Here is a 25,666-nt window from a genome sequence, read left to right on the forward strand (position 1 = left end):
TAAGAGACCGAGTGCTCAAAGTATCAATCCTGACCGTCTACATTTTTGTGGCCATAATATCTGATACTTGGAACTCCACACAGTCAAAAAATCCCTTATAGTATTTGGAAAGGCAAAAGGAAACCTGAAGATCATTGCTCAAGTTTTTCAATTTTGGAGAGAAAAGAAATACAACTTGGTTCATCAAATGAGAATTGAAAAGTTGAAAGTTCCTACGCGTAAAGATCAATGACACGCGACAACTTCTGGATCTTGTTCAATATATAGGATCAGAAGTCCCCTTGCTTGATAGTTGCCTGATACAGAGAAGTCGTGGCATCCAAACAATTCATTTCTAGAACACTTGAAACTTTATCTATCTTGCAGTGGAGTTTCCCTGCTGCAATGAACCGAGACAGCTCCCTGCAAATCACATAATGGGATAAGATTTATGTATCCTTAACAAATGCCTCACCACAAGCTCAAGGATCAAACATAAAATTTGCAAAGTACACCACAAAGAAGCCAAACATAACAGATAGTAATTTACAGATCAATGAAATTCACTGTCGCGCCAAATGCCTTCACCATTGCTTCAGTAGTGACACTCTTGTTGGATTCCAAAAATTGAGAATAAACAACGATTCTGATCTCCCTCATGTAATACTGGAAGTGTGGATGCAAATAAAGATCTAGCTTTATCTACTCTGGCAGACCAGCTGCAAAAGAACAACGATAGAAAAATGACAACTTAGAATAAATTGAAAAAGAATTGTGACTGGTAACTTGGTAAGGAATCTATAAATAAAATAAATTATCAACTTACCAAATGCTGCGAATAATACTGACAATCACATAGAGAGTTCAAAATTCAGACAAGTACGGGATTTTTCCAATCACGATTAGTATCTGTGGAGCATCAACCACCTGTGAAATATTGGTTCAAGTTATAAAATTCACATATGCATGCCTATTACCTAATAAATTAATTAATAGGAACATATACACCAAGAAAGTGAAATCACAAACACTTGGTAACAAACAATGTACCTTCTGTTTTAAAGAAACTCTCTCCAAAGATATAATGCTTGTTGGGACGGTATAAAATATGAAGATGTCATAGGGAAATATTTTGTAAAAGGTGAAGGTAGAAATGGAATCCAAGAACAAATCGGCTGCCTTCTTAAAATTTCAAGTGGACATGCAATACAAGACTTTATATACCTTCAAGTGGTCATAAATTTGATAGACATGCTTATTTAAACGTTCTCTTTAATTATTTTAAGTTTCACAACTGACAATAAATGATAGCGTGGTTAGACAAACTTACTAAGATCTTGGACACAAAAAGAAAGAGTTGATTCTATTTTAGGAAAAAGGGATGCAGAGAACAGCAGAGAGAATTAGGAGAATGAGTTGTGTTTTTATTAATAATAGGGGCCTCTTTATATAGAGGATTTCAAGCATAGAGTCTTATAAGGAAACGTAATCGTACAATGATTTAGATATCTACAAAGATATCTCTGAGAATATATGTAAGACTAACCCTATTACAACTCATACAAGTAACTAGAGTTTGGGTCAGACACACAATCTAGGTGTCCTTAAACACTCCCCCTTGTGTTGCCTAAAGGCGGTGCTCCTCTCGTTGCCTCGTCAAAAACCTTGCCGAGTAACAAAAACATAGTGGGACAAAAATAACCTCAGTCGAAGGAGAAAAAGAGTACAACACACCTTTCACGTTTCGAGACCATACATGTAGACATCTCCCCCTAATGACTACGGTCATGGGAGTTCAGATAATTTCCGTAAACGATGCTATCAACATGTTTCTCGAAAGTGGAATTGGGCAATGACTTAGTGAACAAGACTGCTACACTGTCCTCAGATCGAACCTATTCACTCTGATCTTCAGGAGAGTTTGTTGTTGCTGACTATGCTTAGTGTTGTGGTATTTGATGTAGCCTTGCTTCATTTATTCAAAGCAAGCTGCATTATCCTCATAAATGCTCGTAGGCTCATCTATGGTAGACTTCAAACCACAATTGCTTCGAACATGCGTAATTATGGATCCAACTTATATACATTCACGAACTACTTCGTGAAGAACAATAATCTCTGCATGGTTCAAACATATAGCGACTAGGGTCTGTTTTGTAGACCTCCAGGATATCGCGGTCTTACCTATGGTGAACACTTAACCAGTTTGGGAATGAACTTTGTGTGGGTCAGAGAGATACTCAACATCAGCATGACCTTCCAAAACACTAATGTTGTTTTGGGACGGAGATAGGTAACACAGGTCTGTGTTGGCGGCGTTCCCGGTGTGTGATGGGTCCGAATCCATCATCTCTCTGTAGGGATAAAATAAGCCCATATCAATCGTACATCTCAAGTATCGAAAGATATTTTTTCACTAATCCAATGGCATCGCGTTGGCGCAGAGCTATATCCAGCTAACAAGTTTACTACAAATGAGATGTCCGGTCTTGTGCATTGAGCTAAGTACAATAAAGCGCCTATTGTACTCAAGTAGGGCACTTCTGCCTCTAGCACATCTTCGTCATCATCCTTCAGATGAAAAAGATCATTTTTAGGATCAAGACTACAGACGATCATAGGTGTGCATAAAGGCTTGACCTTGTTAAAACTCCTAAGCATACATCAACACGATGCTCAAGTTCCAAATCGAGACAAAATCGTGTTCTCCTATGATCCTTCATCTCAAACTCGGATTTCAAGTGTTCAGCGGTTCACCTTAACTCTTTAAGGGCTTCCAATGAAGATCATGTCACCAACATGAACCATGATAGAATCAGGAACTTTCCCTAGATACACGTGGGCATTCCTACCCAATCAAGTAGTCACTTAGTGAACGTTCCAACCTCATTGCAAATGGGCTCCGTGGTCTAGAGCCACTTGACTTGGGTAAATGAAGTTCACCATGAACCTTCATGTATATTCCGTATCTAGATCCTCATAGAGATACATAGTGACCATATTCGTGAGCTGTATATTCAGTTATTCGGAAACTACCAAACTGACAAGGTAGTGGATTGCAATGATATCCATTACGAGAGAATATGTCTCCTCATAGTTGATTCCAGGGCATTTTGTGAGAAGCCTTGAGCCATAAGTCGAGATTACCATCTCCTTTTCTCATCACGCTTTCTAACGAAGACCTATTAGTCAATAGGTTTTATGTTAAGAGGTGTTGACATCACTGGCTCTATAAACCTTCCTCTTCATTAGAGAATTGGCTTAACCTGGATCACATCTTTCCATTTAGGCCAATTTCTCTACGTTGACATTCATCATCAACGGAGCGTGGTTCGATATCATCGGACTCAACAAACTCATGTGCTATGAAATGAGTGAATACATCTTCAATCATGATGGAGTTTCTATCCCATGTTTCATGTATTAGTGTAATTTTTCAGATAGCTCTATATTCTCAGGAGTAGGTTCTGACGTTGAGGCGTCCCCCAACGATAACCATAATCTAAAACATTCTCATGAGACGGATTTTGAGTGTCGATGATCAAAGGATTGAAATGTGCCAAAGTATCATTTGCCCACGGGCTTCCCACGCATCCTAGATGGGGCCATGGCCTGTGATGCCAGAGTGTCACTCTCTATGGCGTTGGTGCCATGCCTACCTCCATGTAGGGTGGCGCTACGTCCTCTCATAGGGACGTTCATCCTTATAAGCATATTTGCAGCAGATATGTGTGATCTCGTCACTTTTAGCGGAGATCGTGATAAGACATAGTGGGGACAGACCACGACAATTCCTGTCGTTCCTGCTGAACATCCGTGTTCTTATCCACCCCTAACGACAAGAAGATTGTCTCATCAAAGTGACAATCTGCAAATCTAGCGGTAAAGAGATTGCCTAGCAAGGGTATTAAGTGGCAGACGATTGTTAGAGTCTCAAATCCAACTTATTTATCCATTCGTTTATGAGAACCCATCTTAGTATGCTGTGGCGACGCAATAGGTACATAAATGACACACTTAAATATGCGTAAGTACGAGATACTAGTACGCAGTCACTAGTTGCAACACAGAGATAAATTGAGTGGCGATGGGTCGTAGATGAATTAGCATAGCTGCATGCGATATTGCATCACCCCAAGCGGATATAGGGAGATTGGTGTGCATTACCAATGTCCGAGCTATCATCGTAGTCATTTTCGCAAGACCATGTGGGTGTGGATATAGGGATATGATGTCAAACATCAGTCCTAGTGATATGCAATAATCATCGAAAGTCTTTAATGTAAACTCTCTAGCATTGTCAAGTTCAATTCACTGAATGGGATGATCTGGGGAGTGAACTCGTCGCCATATAATATGTGCTAGAAATGTAGTGTAAGCAGCATGACAAGTGGACAATGGCACAAAACGTGACTAGCGTGTTTGCGTGTCAACCAACATTATGAAATATTTAAACATCCGCAAGTTGGTTGAATCGGTCAACAGAATCCCCTCGGATTCTATTTAAGAACATAATGAGTTTTTCGTATCCTTTGCATAGGAGATCTCGGTCTTAATTTGCAGAAGGAATAGGCTTTGTTGAATGAGAGAGAGGCCTTAGAAGCAACCAATTAGGATTTTGGTTGGGCCTGAGCGTTTGAAGTGCTATTAGAAGCAAAATTGGTGACTACATCACCTACCATGGCGTCATGACCATGGGGAATATCATCCATGACGTCATGGCCATGGGAGACGCCAACCATGGAGTCATTAGAGTGGACAGGGATGACCCTACGTCGATGGTGGATGGCGGCGGCGCTAGAGACAGAGGCGGCAACTGTCACACTTAGTCCAGGAATCAACTTTTGATTCTTTCTTCATTTCACTTGAAAGAATGGATGTCCGTGTGAAGTCTTTAATTGACGGAGCATCATATCATGACTATGATGACCTATATGTGTCTAAATTCAAGAGATCTTCTCTCATTACTTTATTGGATATAATAGCTCGAATAGTGGTGATATAAAAACCACTAGAGAGACACATAAGTTTCTCTAAGATGCGCCTTTGTTCGCTATCATTAGAGGTATTGCAAAGGAACTCATTTCCGTTCTCTACATGAGTTTTCGCATGGAATCCGTTGGCTCGAATAGCTCAATAGAGTTCAATTTTCCCTAGGAGCGTAGAAAGTTTCTGTGACAATAATCAATGTGCCATTTGGCAAGGGAAATTTAGGCTATTCCATGTCCTTGAACTAATCTTGATGGCCTAGCCATCGTAGTCACAAAGGAATATGCTTTGAATTAAAATGGAGCCATAATGAACAGAACTCAAAATTTTATTCATGAGCCAACGGTGTACATCATTGTTTCTTTGACTAAAAGAAAATCTAATCCAAACACTAGCTAATGCAAAACGATGGTAGTCGTTTGACTTCTTTCGATAACTCCAAAATAAATGTGACCAGGTGAGTAGTGAGATGTCAGTAGAGCAAGACTCGCTTAAGTACCACTAATCTCAAAACATTCCTAGACATCACACTTACTTTGGATGAGCCTACTTGAAAAGAAACTAAACCAATGACATTTACTATTAAATATATGGCAATTGCCTATTACATCTCTTGAAAAAATAAAGACTTAAACAGAATTGGCGATTTATTGATCCCAACCAGATTTGAAGTCTTTAACTTTCACTCTAGATCACCTTCTTGATCTTCTTGTTCCACATAGTGAGCTTTTCTTACTTCACAATATGCTTTATAGGGGGTGACAATATCTTCATGAGCTCTACAGATGTGTGCCCAATGACCGGATGCTCCACATCGAGAACATACATCTCTTTGCTCAGACTCCATTAATTGAGGCTCTTTGAATGTGTCATTTGGATGGCTCTTAGTGTTGGTAGCGCCACCAACATGGCCAGAGGCGTTGCCTCCCTCTCTCTTTCCACATTGATCTCTTCGGTTCTATGTTCGCCTATTTTGACGATCACCTTCTTTCCTCTTGGCGCCCTTTCTCAAGGGCGCGACTATAATTGGACTCCGAAATATGCTATTTTCCCACGGGTCTCGAATTATAGTTCTTCATAAGGATGTTGTCATGCTTTTCAGCAACATTCATAGCTCCAATGAGCTCATGAAACCTTGTGATCCGTCTTGCAGTAACATCGATTCGATAGTTCTTAGCAACGCCATCAAAGCAGAGACGGGAAAGATAGAGAAAGTCCTCTCAATCAACATCGCAACTGTGATATTTTTTCCACAGAATTCCATTAAGTATTTAATGTGAAGTGCTTCCAAGTTGTAGTCAATAACTGACTTGAAATCACATAAGCGGAGATTATGCCATGTCACTTCTAGGTTAGGAAGTAGGGAGTCATGGACGTTGCCAAAGCGTTCTATGAGTGAGATCCACAACTTTCTGGGGTCTTTTTCATTCATATACTCATACTGCAGTGAATCATCCATATGACGAGTTATTAGGATGATGGCTTTCACCTTATTTGCCTCCAAGGATGGTCTATTTGCTTCCAAAGCTTGAGCTTGCTCAACAGTTAGCACGTCCTGGCTATGCTCAAGAATTGTATCAAGGATTCCTTGGGCCTTAAGATGCTGGCGGACATCACGAACCCACTTGTGATATCCACAGCTAGTTGTTCCCAATGGAGCAAAGTCCAGTTTGTTTAGGTTACTCATCCTGAAAGAGAACAAGAAAAAGGGGTTAGTTGCAGAGCGAAAAAGGTTACCACGAAAACAAAAAATTTCTGAGCGTAATTGCTTCCAAGAAACAATAGAAATTTCTGAGTGTAATCGCTCCAAGAATTTAGGAATTTCTAAGCGTTGTCGCTCTCAAGAAATTGGATTCCAAGAGGTATTGAATTAGATCGAAACAATGATATGTTTGTGGTCGATCATAAATTCTCTAGAAACTCTAAGTTAGGAGTTCTTAACAAGCTCCGAGCTTGGAGATAGCACGAACCCCCATAGTTCGGCTTAGGTCTCCCCTATGAAGAAGAAATGTGGGTAGAAGAAGGGAGGTTGCAAGTCTCCGAGAAAAGAACAGAATTGAAAAAAAAAAAAGGTACACAAAAGTGGGAACTTTAATGAAAAATTACCTTGAAAAGGACAAACGGACTTTTAGGCGAAAGTTGGCCCGAAAAAGGCGCTCCTGGCCTGTGATGGCCGGAATTGGCCATAATTGCCCTAAAAAGGCTTCTGTCCGGTTTTCTGCTTGCTGTTCAGTCACTTAGGCAGCCGGTTTGGTGACTTTTAGACCTGTTCTTGAGGTTCTGCTTCCTGTTCCTGAATCCTGGGATCGAGACGCCGCTGCTGAAAAAATTTGGTGGCAATGGAGGTCCAGAAGACGGTGAATCGGTAGAAAATCTAATTCTACTTCAGGGGGCCAGTTCGGTACCGGTACTTTTCCTAAGGCTTCTTGGGATTCCGTTGCCGGTTTTGGACTCCTGGGATCCAGGTCTTTAGGGTGTGAGGCGGAGGCAGAAAAGGTTCAAGGTTTTGTATTTGAATTTAGGTTTTTCGCTATTTGTTTCAGGGTTAGGGTTTCGTGCTAATAACATAATTTTGGAAAAAAGGGATGCAGAGAACAGCATAGAGAATTGGGAGAATGAGTTGTGCTTTCATTGATAATAGGGGCCTTTTTGTATAGATGATTACAAGCATAGAATTAGAGTCTTACAAGGAAACATAATCATACAATGATTTAGATATCTAAGAAGATATCTCCGAGAATATCTGTAAGACTAACCATATTACAACTCAGACAAGGAACTAGAGTTTGGGCCAGATACACAATGTAGGTGTCCTTAAACAGATTTATCATTTTGAATTTTTGACTTGATTTTTGATTTCTCTATTTTATTTTTTAAAGATACTGAGTCGGACTCTTCTCTTATCCATATCGAGTGGAACATGTTGAGTTAATTCTTGTTCATGTAAAACCCAAATACCTTCTTTCAGAATTGTTGTTGAACTATTCGAGGCCCATTGGCCCAAATAAGATTTCACCCCGTGAAATATGTCGGACAAATAGATCAGTCTGACTTTATCCTGAATCAGTGCCACGGGTATAAATAGATCTTAAGGCTTTTTAACTTTTTACACGTATCAATTAAAAGAGCAAGCCTACTAACAGTGTTTTGGAACGGATAACCTGACCTAGCAGGACACTCTGCTAGGGTTTGTGGTGTGGTGGCCCTTCTTGTTCGTCGTGACCTATACCTACTCCATTCATGGAGAAAATTTCAGGCTATTTCCTCTTCATCTTCGTCTTCGTTGTCTTCGGAGGCAGTGCGTCTATTGAGCAGAGTTTGGGCGCTGCTGGGCCTGTGTCAGTGGGCCAACTTATTGTTGTTACACCATCGGAGGTAGGCGGTGATTACTGGGAGGAGTGGGATCCGAGAAGCAGCCCCGATGATCTCAGGGTTTTGGGGCGAGGTCTCGCTGTAGATGCAGTGGTGATTGGTGCTTGGCCGGATCGATGGTTGAAGGATAAGGGCGGTGGGAACTCGGTTTCTTCTTCTTCTGCCGGTGGGTTTGGATCTTCATCTACTTTAGAGGGGATCGGTGGTATCTCTCTACAATTTCGGGACTACGACACTATCAGGACGGGGCTGAAGAAAGTCGGATCCTGGTGCAAGGTGAGGGGATTAGGTTCTGGTGGCGATGGCCGAGAGGTGGTGTCGGCTTGTTGGGACTTCAATGGCGGCTATTTTTTGGTCAGCGATGGCTATAAAGTTTGGCAACCTCCTCCATTGCAGGTCATAGGGACGTGTCCAACGGTGCTGCTGTCCAGATAGTTGGCATCAGGATTCGGATATGGGATCCAGGTGGGCTTGGCAAATGGAGCCGGATCTCGTATCCGAGTGGAGCTTGGTTTTGGACTGCGGCCCACAATCTTTGTTGGACTTTTTATGATTCGCTAGAATGGATTGCGGCTCCTGTGATTTACTGGTATTGGATCCAGGACCCAATTCTATGGTATTTATTCGTGAAAGATCGTCTGCCAACATGGTCATGTTCTGACACCCTTGGCCGGCTTCGATTTTTAGGTGGGAGAGTGCCTTCATTCCAACGCCAAGTTGATTTTTGTCAATTTTTGTGTTGGAGTTTGATGGGTAGTCAAACCACCGACTACTCAATTCACTACACGGCTGCAATCCTTAGTGTAAAATCAGGGCTGCGTCTCGACGTTGCTGCTCTTGCGTTATTAAGTTCTTATATTTCATATGCACTTTTCTTTTCGTACTGTTTTATTCCCTTCGTGATGTCTTTTGGCATCGTATCGTTGTAATTTTTAAATTTCAATAAATGGTTGACCTCATTATATTCAAAAAAAAAAAAAAAACCTTTTACAGGTGGCAGTTTCCTATTTGTCAGTGCTACACCAGAAACAGGGTTTGTGGGTACAAATGGCAACAACAATCGCAACCGGAAAAGCAAACGAAAATGAAAATGAAAACGTGAACGGAGCACCAGAAGATACAAAAGCAACGACACCGATGATGGAGAACGAGAAGCCATCACGTGAAGATGGCAGGGTTGCTTTCAACTTGATCTTTTTGTACTTGAAGAGAAAGCGAGGTGCCAACCTGCCTTGTTTGTTTTGTTCAGTAATTTTAGGAAAATTTATATGAAAGTATGAAACCTAGCTGTCTTATTTGATTACCGAGGGTTTTAATTTCTCATCTATCTTGTACGGTCTCATATGAAAGCACCAGCACTAGCGACACTGGAAAAGGAATAGGAAGTTCAAACAAAGGTATTGGACAAACATGGCAGGCTTGTTTACACAGTTTGCAAAGCTCTTTGGTTGAGGAGTTGGAATTGCACGATAATACATATCTACCGAGAATGTAACATGTCTGCAGATGGTCTAGCACAGTTTGGACATACTTTGCATTTGGGACAACACTTCTTTGAGGAACCGCTTGATTGTATCAAGCGAAGACTCCAAGAAGATAAAGATGGTCTTTTGAGATTGAGATTTGTTCTTGCTTAGTTAGTTTTTCATGCTTATAGCCCTCCTTGTAGCCCAAAAAAAAAAATCGAGGTACCTTCCTTTTTCTTCTTCCTTTGTGGAAAATTCTACAGTACTGAGGTATCCCATACTGTGTGTTTTGTGAATATTTTGTGACCATTGGATATATTACCGATCCAATGGTCATGAATATTCAAAAATTGTTAACCCATTTAGCAGGTAACCTGTTCTTAAAAAAAAAGAAAAAGGAACGAACGAAGAAGAAGAACGAAGGTTCGCTTCAGTTCGCTATCTCAATCTCAGTCACTTCACAGCCTCCGGCGTTCGGCGTCCTTGCGCGGCGCTCCCTCGCTTCACTGTGCCACCACGACTCTCTCTCTCTCTCTCTCTCTGTATGCGACTCTGCCTCAGTCTCCCTCTGCTCCACCGCGCCCCTCCACTCCACTGCTGCTTCAATCCTCCTTTAGCCTCACAGGTTCTCCACGTAAGTTCTTGTTCTTGACTTCTTCGAATCTTCTTATTCTGATAAATTGAGAATCTGGGATTATGGGAATTATTGAACTGAGATTGAATTGGAAAATTGAAATTTGAAATTTTGAATTGGTATTGTTCATTAGTTCTACGATTACTGATAATCAATTTATTTCTTTCTTACTGATATCAACTAGAAATTCAGTAAAGGCTTAATGCTGCAAACTTGGAAATTTGGTGAAGCTGGAATTCTGGATATTTAGGCGTTTTTGTTTCTGTTGTTGGCTTGTTGCTATAATATTGTGTGTAGAAATTTGTGATCTTCTATTAGATTTTTCAATTGGTACTTTGTTAGATTGAGACTTTGAGGTCAGATTGTTCTAAAATGGACTTAAGGTCAGATTGTTGACATTATTGATCATTTGATTGTATATATGACTATTTGATTATTTGTATCTGGGGCAAACTTACAGCTATGATCCTTGCTTATCAGTATTTGGATTCTTGTTGTATATAGTTCATCTCCAAATCTGCTCATGGCAGATTCTGAAAACCAATCTAGTGGTGGAAAATTTACACCTCCTAAGGACTTTGTGTGTCCCATAATTTTGGGTTTACAACGATATGATCCTTCACGAAAATGGTTTGACAAAGGCTCTTGGCTTTTGCTTTTGTCACTGGTGCTGCTTCTAGGCCCTGCTTTGTACCTTGTCTTATGACCATCCCTGTCAACTGAACCTAATTCATTGAGCTCTGCTGAGCCAGAATTGTAATTAAGATCTTTGTGTCAATATCATCTGCACAGATATTGCACTACAGATAGGGTGGAAAGGAATGTAAACCATCATACAGTTGTGGAGATCCCAGTCATTGAAAGATGCTTGAGATTTCTTATCCCAGCTAGCATCCTTGTGGGTTTGCTTAACTTCTTATACAACTCAGAGCCCTTTGAAAGCTTGATGTAGCCGAGAAGACCAATAATTAAGATTTATACAAAAGCTGCATGTTGCAACGTACTTTTAAACAGCAATGGTTGAAAGAACTTGAACATCTATGCTTATTTGTTTTTGATAATCAATGTCATTATGCTTACTCTTAGGTAAGGCATCAACGATGCTTTTGTATTATTCAACTATGCTTTTGGAGTTTCATGTATTCATTTGAGATCTTGATTCAGTTTGCTGATATTTTGTTTTTGGTGTGAATTTTAGTTTCCTAGTGGCTATATTCATTTTCATGTTATATGTTTCAGATGTCAAGTCAAGATGCATCAGATGAATCTCAACCTTAGATGTTAGATACCAATTTGCAAGAGCATAGTTTGGAAACCGAAAGTGACATCAATAAGTTGGAATATAATGGTATTAGATATGATAAGTTGGCTCTAGAAGACCTTATAGGCGTGAAGTTTGTAACTGTTGAGGCAGCAGAGGCTTTTTACTATGCTTATGCAAAAGCAGTGGGTTTCGACGGCTCAGTGATATTGAAGATTGAGACATGCTGTAAACAAGGTTCTAAAAAACGCTAGGCGCTAGTCGGGCGGTACCTCAAGGACTAGCGCCTAGGGGCCTAGGCGGGGATTAGGCGGTTTTTATTTTTTTAATTATTTTAATTATTTTTATGACATATAATTATATAAATAAAAATATCTAAAGCCTAACAATTAATTATAAATTTAAAAATAGTCAAAATATAGAATAAAATTAAGAATTTAGCAATTACACCTTTGTTATATGACATATATCCTTTTATTTAGATTGAGTTTGTCATATCAGTATTCAGTAGACTATTTTAGTTGGTGTGTTGTATGACTACACTATTTTAGTGGGTGTTGATTGCTACACGTCTGCAAACTGCATGTATATCCTTTTATAATATTTGCAAATGAAACCTCCTTCGCTGGGTTCCAATTTCTCTCTCTCTTCTCTTCCTTCGCCTCACTGCATCTCCAGCTTACAGTCCCACATCTGAGCGGCCTCACTCGCACCAGAACCAAATTAACCCTCCCATCTCTGTCTTTCTCTCCCTTCCTCCCTCTTTAATTTCTAGTCATCGCCGGAACCACTACTGTCCAGTCAAGTCGCCGGCGCTGGGTTGTCAATTTTGAATCAAGGGCTTAATCGAGGACTGGGTTTAGTTCAAAGAGTAGTCTCTAAATGGTTTTGATTTTTGAATCTTCTTCTTCATCCTTTTGATACCTGACCAGAATCAAAAGAAAAAAAAATAAAATTTAGCGCCCAACAGATCCGCCTAGGCCGCCTACCCTCCGCCTAACTCGCCTAGGCGGCCGCCTGGAGGCCCGACGCCTAATCACTTTGCCCAGGCCAAAATCGGAATGGGATGTCGACGCCCAGCGCCGCCTAGCCCGTTTTTTAGAACACTGGCTGTAAATTTTATCACAAGAGCAATTGTTATTGTAGTTATTATTATTATTATTATTTTCCCCTCACTTGACCTATACTTTGTTGGTTTGAATGATGATGAATCTATTTATGGTTTTTCATATATATGTTATGACCAAATTTAATGGCAACTTCAATAATTGCCAGGAATATGAAGACACAAAAGCAGGAATCTATTGACAATGCACAATCTCTTTTGTGTTACTGGAAAAGATAGCAGCTAGCTCCTACTGTCATGCATGCCCATTTTTCCCCATCTTTTTTTTTTTTTTTTCCAGCGGACAACATATATGATACTAAATGAGACATTTCATTCTAGTTGAGACATATGTTTCAATATACCTCCTTGACAAGATTAATGCTCCTAGAAGATAGACACTCTCCTAGACAACATATATGGTACTAAAGGGTAAAGCTATGGTATGTTAACATTTCTCATACATCAACTATTTTTACCACTTTAAGGACTCATGTTACCACTTTGAGGACTAATATTACTATTTTGAGGATTCATATGGTAAACAAAGAAAATTTACCACTTTAAAGACTCATGTTACCATTTTGAGGACTAATATTACTATTTTGAGGACTCATGTGGTAACTAAGTAAATTTACCATTTTAAAAACTCATGTTACCACTTTGAGGACTAATATTACTATTTTGAGGACTCATTTTACCACTTTTAAGGCAATTGTATGCATGTCATACGTTAACACATTGTAGAATTTTCCGGTACTAAATGAGATATTTCATTCTAGTTGAGACATGTTTCAATACACCTCCTTGACAAGATTTATGCTCCTAGAAGAAAGATACCATCCTAGACAACATATATGGTACTAGATGAGATATTTCCATCGTATACGAGATATATGTTTCTCTACATCTCCTTGACAAGATTTATGCTACTAGAAGAGAGATACCCTCCTAGACAACATATATCGTACTAGATGAGATTCCTTCCTATATGAGATATATGTTTCTCTACACCTCCTTGACAAGATTTATGCTACTATAAGAGATACCCTACTAGACAACATATATCTCCTCAACAAGAGGTATGTTCCTAGACAAGCTGATTTCCTCCTAGACAAGATATATAGTGCTACACGAGATATTCCATCCTAGCACTGTATATATGTTCCTCGGCACCTCCTTGACAAGATTTAAGTTCCTAGAAGAAAGGTACCCTCCTAGACAAGATATATACTCCTCATTCACGTAATAGAGTTCTCGAATGTGTAATTGGGTGGTACCTTGTGTAATCTTCCTAATTGAGAAAATAATTACATCTCTGACATCAATTATTACTAATATAAGGACAAATGATCAAAAATATTGTAATAAATGTCATGTTTGTGGTAATTACAAGGTCTAAGACAACATTTACTTATTTATGAACTATTTTACAAAATTGACGACAAATGTGTTGTACAAGTGATAAATCTTCATATTTCATAATAAATAGAGCATATGTCCCCATACGTAATAGAGTTCTCGAATGTGTAATTGGGTAGTACCTTGTGTAATCTTCCTCACTGAGAAAATAATTACATCTCTGACAACAATTATTACTAATATAAGGACAAATGATCAAAAGTATTGTAATAAATGTCCTGTTTGTGGTAATAACAAGGTCTAAGACAACATTTACTTATTTATGAACTATTTTACAAAATTGACGACAAATGTGTTGTACAAGTGATAAATCTTCATATTTCATAATAAATAGAGCATATGTCCTCATTCACGTAATAGAGTTCTCGAATGTATAATTGAGTGGTACCTTGTGTAATCTTCCTCATTGAGAAAATAATTACATCTTTGACAGCGATTATTACGAATATAAGGACAAATGATAAAAAGTATTGTAATCAATGTCCTGTTTGTGGTAATTACAACTAAGACAACATTTACCTGTTTATGAACTATTTTACAAAATTGACGACAAATGTGTTGTACAAGTGGTAAATCTTCATATTTCATACTAAATAGAGAATGAGTCCGCATTCACGTAATAGAGTTCTTGAATGTGTAATTGGGTGGTACCTTGTGTAATCTTCCTCATTGAGAAACTAATTACATCTCTCTGACAAAGCTTATTATGAATATAAGGACAAAAGATCAAAAATACTGTAATAAATGTCCTCTTTGTTGTAATTACAAGGTCTAAGACATTACATATCAGTTTATGAACTATTTTACAAAATTGACGACAAATGTGTTGTACAAGTGGTAAATCTGCATATTTCATAACAAATAGAGCATGTGTCCGCATTCACGTAATAGAGTTCTCGAATGTGTAATTTGGTGGTACCTTGTGTAATCTTCCTGAATGAGAAAATAATTACATCTATGACAACACTTATTACGAATATAAGGACAAATGATTAGAAATATTGTAATAAATGTCCTGTTTGTGGTAATTATAAGGTCTAAGACAATATCTACCAATTTATTAACCATTTTACAAAATTGACGACAAATGTGTTGTACAAGTGGTAAATCTTTCATAACAAATAGAGCATGTGTCCTCATTCAAGTAATATAGTTCTCGATTGTGTAATTGGGTGGAACCTTGTGTAATCTTCCTCATTGAGAAAATAATTACATCTCTGACAACACTTATTACGAATATAAGGACAAATGATTAAAAATATTGTAATAAATGTCTTGTTTGTAGTAATTACAAGGTCTAAGACAACATCTACAAATTTATGAACCATTTTACAAAATTGACGACAAATGTGTTGTACAAGTGGTAAATCTTCATATTTCATACCAAATAGAGCATGTGTCCTCATTCACGTAATATAGTTATCGATTGTGTAATTGGGGTAAACATTTTGATATTTATTCCATTTAGGACAATATTTACATGTATATAGACAATATTACAAATTGATGACAAATGTGTTGTTAAATTGGTAATTTTTTTTTAAATAGCCATGTGTCAGGTTACCATCATAATAAATTGTTATATACTAAAAAAATAAAAAATAAAGGTATGGGATACGGAGCGGTACTGTAGCTTGTCTCCTTCGTTTGTTACATACTTTTGCTCAGTAGTTTAGGGAACCCATTTTTTCTTCCTCTCTGAAACCTGAGTTTCAATTTCAATTATCACAATTTTAGTTGTCCATAAGATCTTATTCAGTAAGACGTGACGGTTTCTAGTTATTATACAAATAATATTCTGTGCAGCAAAACTGGTGCAAGAAGCTTGGCCAATGGTAGAATCGTCCTTGGAAAAGTATTGCATTTCGTGCACACTAAATCAGGTAAGCCATAATAACTTTGTTAGATGAAAACTTGTAGATGATTTTGTAACCAAGAATATTATTCATCTCGCTATGATGCAAATTAATATGGTCAGGAGCGTTCCATTACATTCTCAACAACCTCGAGGACTGGTGTCCAAATATTGTTAACAGAGAAGTTCTTGCGTGGGGCAGCCGCACTGACACGTGGTGCGGCTGTCCAATCACTGCCCAGCAGGGGGGATGTTTTGGGTATTTTACTTTAAAAAGCAGGGTTGACAGTTTAGGAAAAGGGGGAAAAAAATTTGGTTTTTGATTGGAGGGCCGCACCGCCACGTAGTGCGGCAGCCCCTATGCAAAAATTATTCTCTTGTTAACAAGGCTAGGGATCCTCTTGAGATTTTAACAATATTGACTGCGGTTCCGCCATTAAAGGTACATATGGCAGATCCCATGTCAGTTCCTAGCTTATTGAATAACTAAGATCATCTCCAATGACTTTGTTTTTTTACTTTGGTCAAATTTGAATTTGACATATGACATGGCAAATTTGATATAGCAACATTTTGACTAATTTTAGCTCTAATGGATATGTCAAATTTGAATATTACTTTAATATATAAAATTTTATTTATGTTGTTTTTCCTTTTTTATTTATTTAGTTTTTTTTATTTTTTTTTATCTTGTAAATCAAAGATCATACAATGAATGGTTCCATTAAGAGATGCAATTGAGATTATGAGAATTTGAGATATGGGAATACATAGCAGGAAACATAAACAGCTTGAAAACATAAGGATTAAATTCAGTTTACTCCCCTGAACTTTGGGCCTAAAATCAGATTGGTCGCTCTTTCTGAAAATCAATTACGATGGTCCCTATATTTTCCAATGACATCACTTGAATCCAAAATTTGAATTTGGCTAGAAAAATGACGTCAGCTGCTGAGTTGGAGCCGACATGGGGGCCAACTTCTCAGTTTTTTCAACCCACAAGAAGGGCAAAACGGACATTTTCACAATAAAATGATTTTTTTTTTTAAAAGGATGTCTTCGTTTTCTTCCGAACCTCCAATTCTCTTTCCTCCTCCTCCTTCTTCCGAACCCATCAAAAACCAACCATCGTCAAAGAAGTTTTATCAATTCCCATAACTGTATCACTCAATTTCCACATCTAAACACAACATTGATATCATGTTACAAAGAAAAGCAAATGTCACAGAGTGATCACTTGCCTAGTAGCATTACAAACCCACCTACACGCAGGTGCGTATGCCACAACAAACTTACCTGTAACAATCCATACATCTTCAAACACAAATTGAAGTTTGAAACATATAATCACAATTCACAACATCTTCCACTGTACCCCAACCACATTTCAAGCTCTCAATTTGAAGATACACACCAACAATTCGAGGATCATATGTTGCTTTCACAAAATTCTCACAAATTTGAGGCAGCGATAATCCACTAGAGAATCGACTCTAACTGATCAGCTATCTGGAAAACCAAAAACCACAGCTCTTTCAAATTCAACACCGAACACTGTAGATACATAAAATCAAAAGCAAAATGTGAGAATGGATCAAAACCTCGCGGCGCAATGTCATGGTCAAGACACTTCCTTTCTTGACCCGCTCCCAAGGATAAGCAAAGAGCATCTGAAGCTTGACGACGAAGCTCTTCCAGACGCTCGCCTCCTGAAACTGAAACTCACCGCTTGGATAGTCCTTGTTCGTCGTAGCTTTGCATTCTCGGCATCGATTTTAGCCTCGGGGGCCGAAAGGCTACCATTTTCGGTCAATTCGTCTGGTTTGGACGGAGAGGTGGCGGTGGAGAAAGAGAGGAGGAGGAGAGTGAGAGAAGATAGATGAATTGTTTGAGGGGTTCTTGGAAGATGGAGGTGTCGGTGAAGGGGGCGGTGAACATGAAGGTGTCGGGGGAGACGACGTTGCCGTTGGAAGAATCGATGGGTCTGGGTCTTTTCCAGTCAGGCTCGGAGCTAATGTGGAAGTTGTTGATGACCCGACCCGTGTGGGTGTAGTGGAGCTAGATCTGGGATTGGCTACTGGTGCGGATGCCCAGAGGTTGCTTGGAAGCTCTATTTGCTTCCATGGCCGCTTCACAGAGAAAGAGAGAGAGAGTGTGTGTGTGTGTGTGTGTGTGTGTGTGTGTGAGAGAGAGAGAGAGAGAGAGAGAGAGAGAGAGAGAGAGAATATAGAGAAAAAATTATAAAAATTTGAAATGTCCATTTTGCCCTCCTTATGGGCCCCCATGTCTGCTCCAACTCAGCAGCTGATGTCATTTTTCTAGCCAAATTCAAATTTTGGACTCCGGTGATGTCATGTGAAAGTATAGGGACCATCGTAATCTATTTTCATAAAGAGGGACCAATCTGATTTTAGGCCCAAAGTTCAGGGGAGTAAACTGAATTTAATCCAAAACATAAATATATAGTACTTCACTGGAAACCAACAAATTGATACAAACTAAAAAAACTAGAAGGCTTTCTTGACCCCTATACAGACTTATGCTGCATATTACAAGAGCAACTAGTCTTCAAAAAACATTGGAGGAATAAACTGAGTCAAATATCACCTTGCAAAATTTTCATCTGAAGTTTGGAATAATATGCCCTCTGCTCAGGATTCATAGTAGATGTATCCATAGACATAATTCTCATCTCAGCCCTAATTTTCCTATTCTCAGCCTCAAGTTTCCTAACTCGCAGTTTCTCCTTGTCAACTTCAATTTTCTCCTTCATAATTTCTAGTTTTTTTTTCATCTCTTTCTTTTTTCTCTTGATGTAATTTTTGTATTTGCACTAATTGATCAATGGTTTCTTTCAGCTTTCTTTTCTCAGCCTTCTTACCCGGTGGTCTAGAAACTGGAAAGCAAGTGTTCGTGTCTTCTTCAATATCTATGTGAGTGCCTATAGTTGAAAATGATGAGATATTAGTTATAGAAGAGATATTTGCTTACTTTTCTTGCTGTCCAGCTCTTGCATTAGTTGTATCCACTTTGGTTGGTGCCTTAACAAAATCCAAGCATGATCAAGATTGAACCGAAACTTTTCTTGTGCTTCAAACATCTTCTTTGCATATGCAATCTGAAGAGAGTAAAAATTGATTAAAAAAATTATAATATACCATGATGCTTAGAGGCATTACTTTGAAGACATTGTATTGAGTAGCTAATCAAATAGAGTTTACCTTGTCTTGTTCAGTGTTCCCACTTTCATGTCTTTCATTTATAGCTGCAAAACATCCTGAAAATTTGTTCACCACCCTTTGTATTTTTCCCCACCGTTGTGTCAGCATCGATTGTGAACGATCACTGTCAAAGGACTTATACTAATGATAGTACTCTGTAATTTTCCCCAAAAAGTCTGCAGCTTTTGATCATTGCCTTGTATTGAATCCATACCAGTATTCAACCAAGCACTTATAAGAAGTCTATCCTCCTCTACATTAAACCCGGGACCTCTTGGTGGCCTTTTGTTAGCCACTTGACAGACCTTATCAGCATTTTCATGCTCTGAGTCTTGTGTGAAAAAACTGGGAACCTGTGAATACTGAGAATCCATAGAAGAAAATGAAAATACGTACTAAGAAAAGTGCCCCAATTTTATAGTGCTTCGGCCCCAATTGTATGGTCGTACACGTCTACTTACAAAATCTTACAATCTACTATAGGAACAAAGCAAAAACCAAAAACAAGAAAACAAAATTGGCAGATTTCAAGCCTTCTCAATGCACACACGACCAACAAATATTAGAAAAATCTCAAATAGCAGGATTTAAGTCCTCACCTGAGTGTGTATGGGAAAATGTTGTTTGCTCTGAAGAAAGCTTAGACTTTGAGAAATAAGATCCTCTTTCTGCACCAAGCTTCCAGGCTCCACAACTTAAACACCAGAACTTCGAAGTTTTTGACAAAGAATACTTAGAGCACAATCCATGTACTTTTGTAATAGCCTCATATCAGCATCAATACTGCCACTATCAGGGTTGTTTATCTCTACATTATCCATCAGAGTGTTCAGATTTTCTAACACTTTCCCCATCCCCTTTGTACTATTGAGGACTTTGACAGCAACAAAACATTTAGAAGAAAGCTTTCCCCCTTATAAACAGTTCTATAGGCTCCTTGGCCTAATTTGTCCTCGAACTGATTTGTAATCCTCTTGATATCTGCATAAGAGTATCTACTTGGTTTGAGAGCTCTGTAATCTTCTAAAAAAATCTCAACAGAACTATAGACATAATAAGCTGCAGCAGCAAGTAGTATGAGTACAAATGAACCCAGGGATGCACCTGCAAATTAATACTCTTGAGTAAATATCCACATTGCATATGAGATATTAAACAAACTAAAGAACCTGTTAGAAAACTCACCACAGGCTACTAACTTTGTTACCCAACCTATAAAAGGATAATAGAAATATCAGACCACATTTGTCAAATTAAGTATTTGAGTAGTGAAATAGGAATCATATAGTCAGAAATTCCCTCTCCACAACAGTGTGACATTTAAACAGAACACCAGTAAGGATGTAAGATAAACATAAACACAAAACTAGAATATCTATCTTTCTATCTCTCTCTCTCTCTGTGCCGAATTTACTAGTTTTACATTAGAACATCTATCTAAAGCTTCTTCTTCCTAAGAAAGTAAGATATACATACTATATTAAAATAACTACAGTTGATAGGAAACTGAGTACCAGCTTCCCTATCTCCAGATATATTCCAACAATTACATACTCTAAATACGGTCAGAGATGTAAGCAAGTGTCCACAGGACCATAATCAAGCAGCTCACTGCATTCTCACATAAATCCAACAATTCCGAGGCATGAATTCCACCAAGATCAAAAATTAATGAGCACCCAATTGATCAATTTCACTTTGGAACAGAAATTCCTAACCGAGACAGATTCTTACGCAATTGAGATTAAATCACGGTCTATAACCAAAACCTAAATAGAGCGTCTGAAAGTAGAGTAATTTATACATGAAATAGTAGAAGAGAAAGTAAGATTGGACCCAGAAAAGAAAGAAATTGATTGAGAGAGAAATTAGAATCGACCATGATTGAAGGGAAGAGAGGCATCACCTTGGAAAATTCTACAATGTGTTAACATATGACATGCATACAATTACCTTAGAAGTGGTAAAATGAGTCCTCAAAATAGTAATATTAGTCCTCAAAGTAGTAACATGAGTCCTTAAAGTGGTAAATTTTCTTAGTTACCACATGAGTCCTCAAAATAGTAATATTAGTCCTCAAAGTGGTAACATGAGTCCTTAAAGTGGTAAGTTTTCTTAGTTTACCATATGAGTCCTGAAAATAGTAATATTAGTCCTCAAAGTGATAACATGAGTCCTTAGAGGGGTAAAAATAGTTGATGTATGAGAAATGTTAACATACCATATCTTTACCCCATCACCTTAGCTCATTGGAACGGGGGTTCAAAAGCCTAAGTTCTGGGTGAGATGAAGGAAGAAAGACGAGGAAAGGAGAGAGAGAGAGACGCACTGAGAAAGTGAGAAACAATAAAAAAAAAATAAAAGACAGAAAGAGAAGAAGTTGTCAAATTTGACAGAGGAGAGGAATATGTCTAATCCACGTGGAAAAGACATACCGGTTGGAGAAGGGTTTGGACTGTCAAAAATAAACGTTGGGCATCCACATGGCAAGTGACCTCTCCGTTGGAGATGGTCTAATGAACTATTCTCCATAATTTGTAATGGTTTCACTTAGTTGTTCATCAATTACTCTTTCTGTTCCAGCAATAGAATGTAAATATTGTTGGCCACTGTGTGAATAGTAATATGTATAAATATATTTCACTTTTCCCCAGGTCTTTACTTGAAATCTCCAAGTAGTCGAACTGATATTTTATTCGAGGTTTTCTCGACTGTTTCTGATTTGAGAGCACCATTTATGATTTCATGACCGGGTATCACAATGGTGGCTTATTTCGTTCAAGACTACAACTTGAGAAGCAGGTATCTATCGATCTTTTTTTTTTTTTTTGCATTCTCTGTATTTAACTATTTATGATGTAGGGCATTTAGTATTAGCATTTTCTGGAATTAAAGTGGTAAGGGTGCTCCTTCATTTGAGTGTTCTGATCCCTGGTTATGTCATGAAGAGTCAGACCAGAAACTTCTTTATGATTATTGCGAAAAAGCTCACTTTTCCGGCTGTTCTAATCTCTCTACTATTGTCTGCAGGAGAAATATCTTGGACGGCTGAAAAGAATTGAACACTCCTTACAGGGGCATGAACTGAATTAAATATGTTTTGCTCCTTCACATTCAAAACACGAACATGTCTCCCACTGTATATTTAGTTCCTTGTGTGCGAACACTATAATTTCCAGGCAGGAACTTGCAAACCAGTCACAGTGTGATGTATTTCTTAATGTAAGGAATATTGTTTCGTTTCATATGGTTCATAGTGACATTGTGCATTTCTTTGGGTCTGACCACCTGCAGATGAAGTGGGAATTATAATTTAATGATTTTTACTTTGTTTGTATGTGAATAGGGGAGTTCTGTCACTGCTTTGGGAACTTCACTTACAGGATTAAGGTTCGTCAGGGACGTTGTGGAAGCCGGCATTGTAAGAAATGTGAAGCCTGCAACTCTGATAAGGTTGAACTTTAGTCGTCAATTGGGTGGATAAGCTTCTCCATAACTAATATAAGAATTGGAATGTTTTAGCAAAAATGGAGTTTTACTCTGTCTTTTCAATTATTATTTAATAGATGAAAGTTATGTAGTTGGGCTTCTTGATCGATTTGAATATATGTTTCATTCATTTTTGTTTTTAGAAGCCAAACTAACTGGTATGCCTGGGGCTGCAGAAAGGAACTGACCATCTCATTTCAATAATATCACATGCTTATTCTCCAACACGTTCACTTCTGATTATTTCTTTTTGATCTTTTAGGGTTTGAAACGGTAAAAAAAAAAGAAAACGGACGGTGGAGAAGAGAGAGAATAATGTTCATGACTTCATGTTGTCATGTCTGAGCCAACAGCAGCTGCGATGGAGGGGCAGCATGGAGAATCGTCGGATCCATTGGACAAAGCCCTGTTCGGCCCGTCGTTGAACAAAGCTGACATGCTCGTCTGTGGTGCCTTCTTCTCTGAAAAGCGAGGTACCGTCCTCTCTTTTTCTTATTCCTCTTCCCTGTAAGTCACCTGTAGCTTCTCTGTAACCAAGGAAAAGTGATCCTTTTTTAGTGTTTCTTTTTCTCTCTGAAGTTATATTTATAAATATCATGTCATTACATCTAATAGGTAATTATTAAACATGTGGTCCGTTCCAACCAACACTATATCAATTCCATCTATTCAGTAATCGTAACAATGCAAGTTCACATGACTATATCAACCATCTCTGCTATGAACTTCTTGTATTCTTAAGCTCTTTGAGTTATTATTATAGTTATTAGATGATCAGATTCTTTCTCAGGTGCTCACCTATTAGCCTTTGGATTGTTTTATGGAGCCAAAATATTGGAAAAAGAATGGCCCAATATTGTTGAATCGTCCTTGGAAAAGTATGGCATTTCATGCACAATTTATCTGGTATACAAACAGTAAATGAAACTCTTTATATTTAATTTGAAAATAAGAATTATAGGGGAGTGAAATTCACACTCCCAATTTTACAATCCACACTCCATGTTTCTTTTTCTAGTATCTTAATTTTTTTTTTTTGTAGTGTGAATTGTGAAAATGTGATGTTAGTATACCAAAAAAGGAAACATGAAGTGTGGATTGTAAAATGAAGAGTGTGGATTTCACTTCCCTATTTATATCTGTAAATTACAGATTGTGTCTGGTTTTATGAAATTTTTGTGTTTAAAACAATGGTCAGGATGAGGGTTTCATGACGTTCTCAACAACCAAGGATCGAGATATTATTTGCAAGGCTAGAGATGTTCTTGAAGTACTTCTGTCATCAACTTCTGTTAAGCCCACACTGGTACTTAAATGTGAATTTTTCTCCCAATGTGATATCTATTTCTTTTACGACAACTGGCATGGAATGCTGAAATTGTGTGCTTTTATTTAAGATTCTATGATGTCTGCTGCTTTTTCAGATTTTCTTTTTGAAAACCCCTAGTACTCAGAACCAATGAAAATGGCATTGTTTTTTTTTTTTTTGGAGCTATTTTGTATTAGTTTCTGATTTGGACGCACAACATATTGATTTCAGGCTTTAGAAGTACTGACTCGTAGGCTGAAGCATGACATCATCAAGACTGGGTATTTTAATCTTGGGATTGGTTCAGAATTGAAAAATGATAAGGTGGGACATTAGTATTGCAAGATTTTTTTTTTCTATGTTTTCGTATCAGGTATTTGTTAATTGTTAATTGTTTTATGCTTTAAAGATGCTAGAATACCATATTTGCAAAATTCGTTGACAATTATTGTGACATGTTTATTAGAGAGAAATGATGTCTAGGATAACTGATATGCTCACATCATTTTGTGAGTATAGTAGGACGTTACAACTTTAGAATCGGGTCGTGTTTAAAGCTTTTTCTTGTGAAAAGTATAAAATATAGACGTTGGGGAATATATGCTCCTCTATTAAAAGCCAGACGAAGACTTTTCAGGCTGTTCTAATATCTACTATTTGTGCAGGAGATATTTGTTAAGCAGACTGGACTTATCAAAGCCTCTTTACAGGTACATAAAATGATCTAGACTATGTTTTATTTCTCCTCAAATTAACATATAATATCAGGGAAAATATTGTCTCTAGCTACAAGTCTACTTATTCCTATAACATTATAAATGGGATGCAGGATCTTACGGAAGTGTCGCATTGTCAGGGGCGGATCCAGTATGTAAGTGGGGCGGGCTAAAGCCCGTCCGAAGATTTTGGGCAAAAAAAAAAAACTAGATGTATATATATATTTTTTAGTTGGGTATTGTCTATAACTCCAGCCCAAGCCCGTTCACTCTACTAGTCGACTAACTCGACTTCGATTCTTCGAGACTTCGATTACGCATTTACGCTCCCAGCCTTCGACTAACTCGCCCGTTCATTACTTCGTCAGTCCTCCTCCTCCTCATCACTTCGATTACGCTCCCAGCCTCCTCCTCCTCATCACTTCGATTGCAGCTCTGGCCTCTGGGAGTTCGATTCTTCGACTGCGCTCCAACCCCAGTTCGTCACTTCGTCTAATCCGACCCTCGGGCCTCGGCTGTCGACTCCTCCAGTCCTCCTCCTCTTCTAAACTTCTGCAAATCTGCAGCTCTGGCCTCTGGGCTCTGGAATTCTCGGCTTCTCCAAGACATCAACATCAATTTGGGGCAATGATTCAATGTAAGATTTTGTTTAATTAATTGAATCAATCCAATTTGGGGCAATTTATAGGGTTTAAGGATTGATGTGAAATTCATGTTCCTAGGTTGTATTCAGGTGAAGATTTCATGGATTGAACTCATTGAAGAATGAAGATTTCATGGATTGAACTCATCTTCGTCTCATCGTCTGGAATTCTGAAAATCTGGTATGCAAATCTGCAATTTAACAT

At 38.2% G+C, this 25,666-nt stretch overlaps 1 long non-coding RNA gene and 1 pseudogene across 1 annotated transcript; one reads left to right on the forward strand and one right to left on the reverse strand.

The window, feature by feature from the left end:
- Positions 1-212: 212 nt before the first annotated feature.
- LOC112203796 lies at positions 213-4,721 on the reverse strand (annotated as a pseudogene).
- A 17,615-nt stretch (positions 4,722-22,336) lies between these two features.
- On the forward strand, positions 22,337-23,113 carry LOC121049095. The gene is made up of 3 exons (XR_005799308.1): positions 22,337-22,526; positions 22,651-22,694; positions 23,056-23,113. It is a non-coding gene; the product is annotated as an uncharacterized LOC121049095 (long non-coding RNA).
- Positions 23,114-25,666: the final 2,553 nt, after the last annotated feature.

The sequence above is a fragment of the Rosa chinensis genome, chromosome 5, assembly GCF_002994745.2.
Source record: "Rosa chinensis cultivar Old Blush chromosome 5, RchiOBHm-V2, whole genome shotgun sequence".
NCBI lineage: Eukaryota > Viridiplantae > Streptophyta > Magnoliopsida > Rosales > Rosaceae > Rosa > Rosa chinensis.